This window comes from Lucilia sericata, unplaced genomic scaffold, assembly GCF_015586225.1.
Source record: "Lucilia sericata isolate MDLA Ls3-8-SP2 unplaced genomic scaffold, ASM1558622v1 Contig001499F_arrow, whole genome shotgun sequence".
Classification (NCBI taxonomy): Eukaryota; Metazoa; Arthropoda; class Insecta; order Diptera; family Calliphoridae; genus Lucilia; species Lucilia sericata.
This window is the reverse complement of record NW_023995427.1, coordinates 2,501-12,655: the sequence shown is the minus strand read 5'-3', so window position 1 is coordinate 12,655 and position 10,155 is coordinate 2,501.

The following is a 10,155-nucleotide window of genomic DNA, read 5'->3' as shown; positions in this document are numbered from 1 at the left end:
ATCGATAGCTCTTGTTTGTGCTGAATTCTTATTAGAATTTGTTTGCTGCCTAATTGTAGTTAAGAACTTCCAATCTACTTAACAAAAAAAATATATATTAGGGCTCAGCCGACAGCCCTTAGTAATTTTAACAAAGATCAAATTGATATTTAGTATAATTACTTTATTTGTCATTTAACTTATACAAGGATTAATATATGAATTTTATGTTAAACAATATTTAATTTATTTACCAAATCAAATTAAATCAATATAAAATATATTTTATTATTCGATCACACGGCTTCGAATTGCAGCTAAATATATTTTAATTTTCACTTTTACATTATTAACTTAACACTATGAATTACACCGCGTCTTACAATTAATTACTTAACTTTCTTAATTTAAATAATTTTTTTTTAAATATTTTATTAAATGTCAGCAAATAATTTTCAGGTTCAATGAAACTTATTTAGGTCGGCTTTATTTAAGACAGTTTTGTAAATTTGTATAAGAGCATTTTCATGCTGTTTCCATAACTCCCCCTTTTGTTAGTTTAATCGTCCCGATTGAATCATTTTGAAAAATTTGTTTTAATGTTCTAATAACTTGTTGTCTATCTGACGGATTCTCAGGATGTGAAGTTGCTGGCTTAGTTCCTTGATTATTGGTTGTGGAATTTACTTTGTCTTTTTATTTCCATATAGTGTAAATAATAATAATGATTACTGTCATTGAAAGTATTATGTTAAAAGAAAACTCAATTCTTCCTTCAATTGATAATGAGCTTAATTCCTGAATATTGGTCAACTGGACATCTTTCATCATTTGAAGAGAAAGAATTTCTTCAATATCTGTGTTATAAGATGTTAATTGCATAATGGGTGGAAGCGGTTTCCAATCATGTACTTCCATTGCAAAACAATCAATACCGTTTAAATTAATTGTGATATTATGAAATTTTATTAAAAAACTTACTGATAAATTCCATAGTTTGGCGTTAGGGATCCTTACAGAACCATTGTATTGATTTAACAGGATTATTCCAGGTTTTATTTCTTCAAAGGTTGGAACGTGCTGATTATTTATAATTGTACAATTGTGATTATCACTGGACAATAATTTTGGAATACAATTTGTATTTGTAATATTTAAAAGATTTCGATTGTTACATATGGATATTGAAGTTAACTTCCTTCGTTATGCGAATATAAAAAAAAAATTATTTTTAAGTGGACACCGACTTGTCTACTATAAATGAAACACGTTAATTTCAGGTTTACAATTTTATTTAACGACCGCTTTGGTCAATTTCCCAAGTAAAACTAACTCTATCAATATTTTTCAAATGCTTAAATCTAAATAATTCTGCCGATACAACTTATTCCATTCCCACGTTGTGCAATCTTCCAGACGAAATATGAATCTGCATACTAGCTTGCGTGTGGGCACCGTCAGCACAACCTTGTGTAGATTTTTCCCGCTCATGTATACTCGATCGTGTTAACTCCTCCCTTGCCAAAAATCTGCGTCCCGCAGATTGGGGTTTACATGCCACGTTGCTCGTGCTCTGCAGCGGAGGGAGACGCACTTGAGAGTATAAAGCTTTCCAGCATAGGTAGCCTAGGAATGATAGGCTACTATAGAGTAATGGTATTTTATGTCTAGATTTTCTAAATTTTTTATGTTTTGTAAACTCATATTGTGAAGATAACCTATGTCAAGCTGCCGCCTTTCTTCTAGGATGGTTGTGACGATCTGGCGTAGAATTTGTATAGATGTCTCGCTCCGGCTGGTGTACGTAACGTTTTCTATTTTAACTTTTTCGTTGTTAAGTCGCACTGCGTAGGTTCCCGAAAGGAATTTAGTAACGTTACCACTCTGGAGACTACTTCTAAAATTGGTAATGAATATGGTGTCTTCCATAACAAGTTCGACAACCTCTTCTTCACAGGATCTGTATGAACATTTTGCTTCACCTCCTTTGATGATAATTCGAACACAATCATCTTCAGGGAGTTTTCTCAAGCTCTTTTCCTCACACACGGTATTGTTGTTGATTCGCATGCATGGTTTGGTGATGCCATATGTCTCTTTCTCATTAACCAGCAACGTGTTAAACGGTAAGTCTGTAACCTTTCCTTCCTTGGGCAGTGAAAGGATATAGAGGATCATTGAACCATTTGTACATACCCTACACGCATACAAGCTGGATAAGGATAACTCTTTGAGTATATTGGCTTATCAGTGGTACACCGTATCTCAATGATGATAGATGTTGCTGCCAATTCGTTATTTATTGGTCCAAATATGTCACTAAATTCGGCTATAAGGTCACTCAATGTAGTGCATGATGGAAGTACGTTAATTTCGTTCAATGTCTGAATTCTAAGTGGTATACTGATCCCTGGCGAGATTGTCAGTGTATTATTTTTGTGGTCTATTATAGCTCGAAGCTCTATTATACCATTGAAAGATGTGAATCCCGGTAGTACATAGAATGTAATTGTCGTATCGTTACCAAATGGGGCAAAGAATTTCCCTTTACCTTCTCACTAATTTGTATTCTCCCTGATGCAGTACGAACATAAAATGGTTTATCTAATTTCTTTGAACTGGGGCATAAGGCTGGCTCAACAAAGTTTTTGGTAGCCCCTGTGTCTATTAAAAATTTTATTATTGAGCCATCCTTTAATTCATTGCTTACGTAAGGTAAGCCGGAAAGGCATGAGTCCGAAAATTTATTTCGTTGTCGGCCTGTTCGCCCTCATTGTCCTCTTGTGTAATGTTAAAAATTCTCTGTTGTTTAAACGGGTGTTGTGCCGACCCGGGACGAACCTGTTCCGAAAAGGCCCGCCTTTTGTGGTTATTCCATGGTCGGTTTCCGGTCCCCCTTGATTGCGTACTCTGATCTATGTCCATTGGTTCTGGTCTGTGGGGAGCAGGCTGTTGCGCAACACGCCGTGGCTCGAATTGTCGGTTTACAAAAGGGTTCGCTTGAGGTTGATACCGGGTTTTCGGTACAAACTTTTGAAAGGAAGCTTGGTTTCGAGTCTTACTTGGGTGGTGATTCGGAAAGTTATTGAATCCCATTGGAACCTGGACCCTATTCTGACCATTAACCGAATGCAGGGAGATCTGACTCCTGTAATTGGTATTTCTCAATTCTAAACATTGCGAATATGCCTCAGGAAGTGTCTTGGGCTTCATGAGCATTATCATCTTTGACAGCTCGCCGTTAAGACCCCTTATGAAAACTTCCAGTGTCCTATTCCTATAAGTCTCTATTAAAACGTTAGTCGTTTCCTCAGAGTAAGTTTCCGTCTTCAGCTTATTTATGATCAGGGAGAACTGGTGATTTACTGTAGCGTAGAACTCGTCTACGTTCATACTCTTCTGGGCTAGTTGGGTTAACTGATGTTCTAGTGTGCGAACATCTCTTTTGTCTGCATAATGCAGAGAAAGACAGTTCTTTATCGATGCCCAATCTTCATCGAATATGTTGTAGGAGGTAAGGGCGGCATCAGCCTTTCCTCTACATTTTCGGCGTATAGCCTGAACAATAGCCCTATATATCGGCTTCAGCCGGACGATCTCATAGTCCTTCAGGATACTCTCCACGCTATGTATCCAGGATACATACTGCGTAGGGTCACTCTCGAAAGACTGCAATTCCTTTACACAGTCGGGAAGTTTTCCTATTTCGTTCAATTCAGTTTCTGTGGTTGGAGCACGCAGGGGGGCGAGGAGGACTTTCGCCCTCAACAACCGGAGGATTACTGGGCCTACGTTCTAAATCCAGTGTTCTCTGATCCAGAGTTTTTAGCTGGTTTAGAACGGCGTTTAGAGCGCCAGTTAACTCTGTTACCTTACTTTGCAAATGTTCCATACTTACATACACATATACATAGGAATTTGCTTTATAACTTCACAGGTTCTTCCCTCTATATTTTCGTAGTCACTTTTCCAGGATATGCCTTCCAATAATTCTCCTTTTTCTCTTCAAATTGTGACTGGTAGTCACAGGATCGAAATTTCACTTAATTGTCACTGTTCTTTTTTACATGTTTATGATGAAACCAGTTATCAATACTGTTATCGATAGCTCTTGTTTGTGCTGAATTCTTATTAGAATTTGTTTGCTGCTTATTTGTAGTTAGGAACTTCTAATCTATTTAACCAAAAAAAATATATATTAGGGCTCAGACGACAGCCCTTAGTAATTTTAAACAAAGATCAAATTGATATTAAGTATAATTACTTTATTTGTCATTTAACTTATACAAGGATTAATATATGGATTTTATGTTAAACAATATTTAATTTATTTACCAAATTAAATCAAAATAAAAGATATTTTATTATTCGATCGCACGGCTTCGAATTGCAGCTAAGTCTGTCTTCACTCAATCGGCTTTACCACCAGCAGAGCTCCGATCGTCACGTTGTACCAGCATGTGTGTGCTTGCACAGCAATATCGATTTATTGAACTATTGTGTAATTAGACCGGCTGCAAATTAAATTGTTTAATTTATATTTAAAAAAATATATATTTTAATTTTTACTTTATTAACTTAACACTATGAATTATACCGCGTCTTACAATTAATTACTTAATTTTCTTAATTCTAAGGGCGGTTTTTTCAGATAAAGATAATCTACATTCTTTGTTTAAACCTAGTTTAATATATGTTTTGTGTTTTTCAGTAAACAGTAACGTTACTTATTATCTTAGTTTAACTGAGTGTTATTGGCCAATTAAACTTAAGTTATAAGTGAGAAGATACAATTAACAAAAACAATAAAACAATGATTTCGGAAGAACAAAAACTTAATATTTTAACTAAATTACAATTTTCTGATTTGTTTTGTTTTATTTATTATTGTTTTAAATGTTTATTTAATATTTTTCCAAAATTTTTTATTTTACAAAAGTATTATTTGCAAAAAACAGCTGTTCATTGTTTATGTTTAAGTTAACTGAACTTAAATCCATAACTGAAAAACACAATCATCGGTTAAAGTCCGCCTAAATTTGTTCCGAGTTTAATCTAACAGCAAGTTAAGCCTAGTTTAACTGAGTAGTAAGAAACCCGCCCTAATTGTCATATTTAAACAATTTTTTATAAATATTTTATTAACTGTCAGCAAATAATTTTCAGTTTCAATGAAACTTATTTAGGTCAGTTTTATTTAAGACAGTTTTGTAAATTTGTATAAGAGCATTTTCATGCTGTTTCCATAACTCCCCCTTTTGTTAGTTTAATCGTCCCGATTGAATCATTTTGGAAAATTTGTTTTAATGTTCTAATAACTTATTGTCTATCTGGCGGATTCTAAGGCTTAGTTCCTTGATTATTTGTTGTGGAATTTACTTTGTCTTTTTGTTTCCATGTAGTGAAATTAATTATTATGACTACTGTTATTGAAAGTATTATGTTAAAAGAAAACTCAATTCTTCCTTCGATTGATAATGAGCTTAATTCCTGAACATTGGTCAACTGAACTTCTTTCATCATTTGAAGAGAAAGAATTTCTTCAATATCTGTTTTATTAGATTTTAATTGCAGAATGGGTGGAAGCGATTTCCAATCATGTACTTCCATTGCAAAATAATCAATACCGTTTAAATTAATTGTGGTATTATGAAATTTTATTAAAAAACTTCCTGATAAATTCCATAGTTTAGCGTTAGGGATCCTTACAGAACCATTGTATTGATTTAACAGGATTATTCCCGGTTTTATTTCTTCAAAGGTTGGGACGTGCTGATTATTTATAGTTAACAAATTTCTTAATCTATTGAAAGCGGTTTGTGCCTCTAAATCGAATTCTACTGCTGTCTTCTTGGACATATATAGTGAAATTCTTCCATTCTCTCCAGTAAGATATTTTGTTAATGGTTTTGAAATCTTGGCATAGTCCTTTATAAATTTTCTATAGTATCCAGTTGTAATAAGAAATCTTCTTAATTGTCTAAGAGTTTTAGGTTCAGGGTAGTTTACTATAGTCTCTATTTTTTCTGGATCAGTTTTAATTATTCCATGGGCAAGAATACAACCCAAAAACTATACTTCTTTCTTAAAGAAATTCAATTTTTCCAAGGAGATTATCATATTAGAATTCTTAAGTCTTTGGACTACCATATTTAAATGTTTTCTATGTTCTTTTAAATTTTTAGAGTAAACTATTATATAATCTATATAGACATGGCAAAATTTCCCTATACATATAGTCTCTTAAAATGTTATCCATGGCGCTTTGGAAATGTTTGGTGCATTTTTTAATCCGAAAAATAGTCTAATAAATTCATATTTTCCATTATTTATGAAAATATATGGCATATTGACGATTTTTATTATTCAATTAATTTGTCAAAGAAGAATTTGAACCGTGAGTCATTATTGTCTTATTTATTAATACAATCAGTTTCTTATTCACTTCGTTATAATAATCTAATATAGTCAAGGAACCTTGTCTCATAATACTTAATTCCTGTTCAATAATATGATTTGGCCTTTTGTCGGCATAGGCAAAATCTAAACGAGCTATAATAGCATCAAAATTAAGTACAGAAATAGTCAATGCTGTGAAGTACCTACGACTACCCCTAACATAAAGACTCATAGAATTGTTTGCTGCTTCTCGCCAATTCACATACGAATTATCCTTACCATTAAAACTTAGAAGGGATTTAATAATGTCCAAACTTTCGTCACATCTTTTGGTTTCGTCAATAGTTGCTTGTCTGTATTCAGTAACAGTATTTGTGACTGTAAGGGCGGGTTTCTTACTACTCAGTTAAACTAGGCTTAACTTGCTGTTAGATTAAACTCGAAACAAATTTAGGCGGACTTTAACCGATGATTGTGTTTTTCAGTTATGGATTTAAGTTCAGTTAATTTTGTTAGTATTGCCAACTTTTCACTCAAAAACATAAACAATGAACAGCTGTTTCTTACAAATAATACTTTTGTAAAATGAAAAATTTTGGAAAAATATTAAATAAACATTTAAAACAATAATAAATAAAACAAAACAAATCAGAAAATTGCAATTTACTTAAAATATTAAGTTTTTGTTTTTCCGAAATCATTGTTTTTGTTAATTGTGTCTTCTCACTTATAACTTAAGTTTAATTGGCCAATAACACTCAGTTAAACTAAGATAATAATTAACGTTACTTTTTACTGAAAATCACAAAACATATATTAAACTAGGTTTAAAAAAAGAATGTAGATTATCTTTAACTGAAAACCCCGCCCTAAGTCTGTCAAAGTTTACCTTCAGCAATTCCAACTCTCTTAGGAGTGGTTGCCGTAGATTGTGTAACTAGTCGTAAAACCTGTTCTGTGTCCATATTGTTTGTTTTCATACTCCTAAATAGTCCAGTAATATCGTCAACTGAGTCGTCTATGATTCAAAGGATATTGTTTTATAAGATAATTAATCAGTTTTGAAGTTAAAAATATTTCCTTAAAAAATAAAAATAATCTTACATTTAAATTCTCTTGTTTACTCAGTTATCGACTTCTGATGGCCTCCGGATTTCTTTGCAATTGTAAAATGTTGTTCTTTTAAATGATGCTTATTTTTCAGATTTAGAAATATTTTCCTCCTTCTAGGGATATTTTCTTTTCAGTTGTAGAACTTGTTCTCCTCCTCTTAAGGATACTTATTTTTCTTCTAGGAATATTTTTACTGTTATTATTTTCTCTCCTTTTGTAGATTTATTTTTTTTTTCCTTTTTCTAGGGATACTTGTTTGTGAAATTTTTTCTCCTTTTTTAAGGATACTTATTTGTATAATTTTTTCTCAGACAGTTTTGTTAATTTGTATAAGAGCATTTTCATGCTGTATCCACATAACTTGCATATTTGGGAGTTAGTTGAACTTCGTCTTATGCTGACTTTACCAAACATTGTTTATTGGTAAATTTAATTTAGTTTAATGCTGATTCTGCCAAACTTAACTTATTGACAGTATCAGCGCTGTCATTAACTTCTATCACATTGTTTACATTTATGATTCTTATATTGGCCAGTTTTTGAGTGGTTTTGCAAGTTTTTGCTGATCAATTTTTCAATTTCTGATTTGATGGTTTGAAAACACATGTAACGCATTAAAAATAATTCCTCGGAACCAATTCCTCATTAATTTGTTTTGCTAAAATGTTCATGAGTTTTTCTCTATTGAACGTGCTTGATGACTGTACTATTATGGGTAGCTTCCTCCATTCTTGGGGAATGTGTTGGATCGCAATTGCAAATAACCTGAAATGCCTGCTGCTAAGTGACCATGTATCTCTCTTGGCGTTCAAACATATCAAACTGTTTTTGAAGCTGTTGCTGGTGCAATAAAAGCTGTTGCTCCTGACGACTAGCTGCTTCTTGTTTTTGTTCTAGAATTTTCGCTAATAGCTGTTCAAGTGGTTGATGCAGACCGATACATGCAAATCGTCAGATTTGAAATAGAGTTGCACAACAGCGCTGCATGTTAATAGGGTTGTATTTTGAACAGTGTCGCATCGCCAACAGAAGGAATGACCTATTCCATAGCAACCAGCTTTTCTCTTAGTCAATTGATAAGAAAATGTATCGCCTTTTGTCTGCTTTTACTGCTAGACGTTCGGCATTGTAGAAAAACTGTAGGTGTGATACACCGTGGGCGATTCAAAAAACTAGCCGACTGGGTCTAGTGATGAGTAGTAGGGTTCTATAGTTGAAACGAAAAGTCGACTTTTCAACTTTTTTCATTTAGTTAAAAGTCGACTTTTCGACTTTTTGCATTTTATGAAAAGTCGATTTTTCAACTTTTCGACTTTTTTCATTTAAATAAAAGTCGACTTTTAGACTTTTCGAATATAAGTATTTTATAAATAGTCGACTTTTTCCGACTTTTTTCGACTTTTCGACTTTTTTCGACTTTTTTCGACTTTTTCCGACTTTTTCCGACTTTTTTCGACTTTTCGATTTTTTCGACTTTTTGACTGTTTTCGACTTCTTTCTACTTTTTTCCGACTATTTTTTGACTTTTTTCGAGTTTTTCCGACTATTTTAGAGTTTTTGACTTTTTTTTTTCAACTTTTTTAAAATTTTTGACTATTTTTGACTTGTTTCTACAATTTTCGATTTTTCGACTTTTTCCGACTTTTTCCGACTTTTTTCGACTTTTTTCGACTTTTTCCGACTTTTCGACTTTTTTCGACTTATCGACTTTTTTCGACTTATCGACTTTTTTCGACTTTCAGACTTTTCGGCTTTTATCGACTTTTATTCACAAAGTCGACTTTTCGACTTTTTTCACAGACGATAGTCGAGTTATCGACTTTTTTGGAACAAAATAGTCGACTTCGACTTTTCGACTTTTTTCGACAAAAAGTCGATTGTTCGATTATTCGAAAGTCGATTTATAGAACCCTAGTGAGTAGAATTAATACTTGTGGTCTTAGTAGTCGTAATACAGGCCACAGCAGAAGGTGACAGTTTTATATTCACCTTTGGAAACAGATTCCTTAGCATGTAGCTATTATCCAATAAATATTTGCTTTAAATCTGTTTAAATTTTAATGTTTAATTTAATTTCCTCCAGATCTTTTTATTTATTAATAATCAATTTATAACTTTAAACATTTATGTAGTTTATGCATAGTACTTGTCTATTATTATATTATACTTCCTAATACTTTTGTGATATGTTTTTTTTTATTTTAACTTAATTTTATTTTACAAATAATTACTAAATATATTTTTATGTTCAATTAGCAAATCAATTATTTCTTTATAATTTTCTAAACAACAATTAAAGCACAAAACATCTATTAAATAAAGCTCAAGTTTAAAATATTATTTTGATACAATTTAATTTTAAATTTATAACAAAAAACCTGTTAATATTAAAGTCTATATATTTGTTTTATTATTTCCTAATTCTTTTTTGAAAAAGTATTTGTTAAATAATTGATTGATAATAAACATTTAAAATGAATTTTGTTAAAGACAGTCTGTGATGTATTGAAAATATAACAAATATTTAAGAAAAAAACAAGCAAAAACAAATCAAGCACACTAATTAATATTTAAACTAACTTATTATATTTTTTGTAACTATAATAAACAACAAGAAAAGCAAATAATTCTATTCTAATTAAAAAAAAAAAAAACAACTATAAA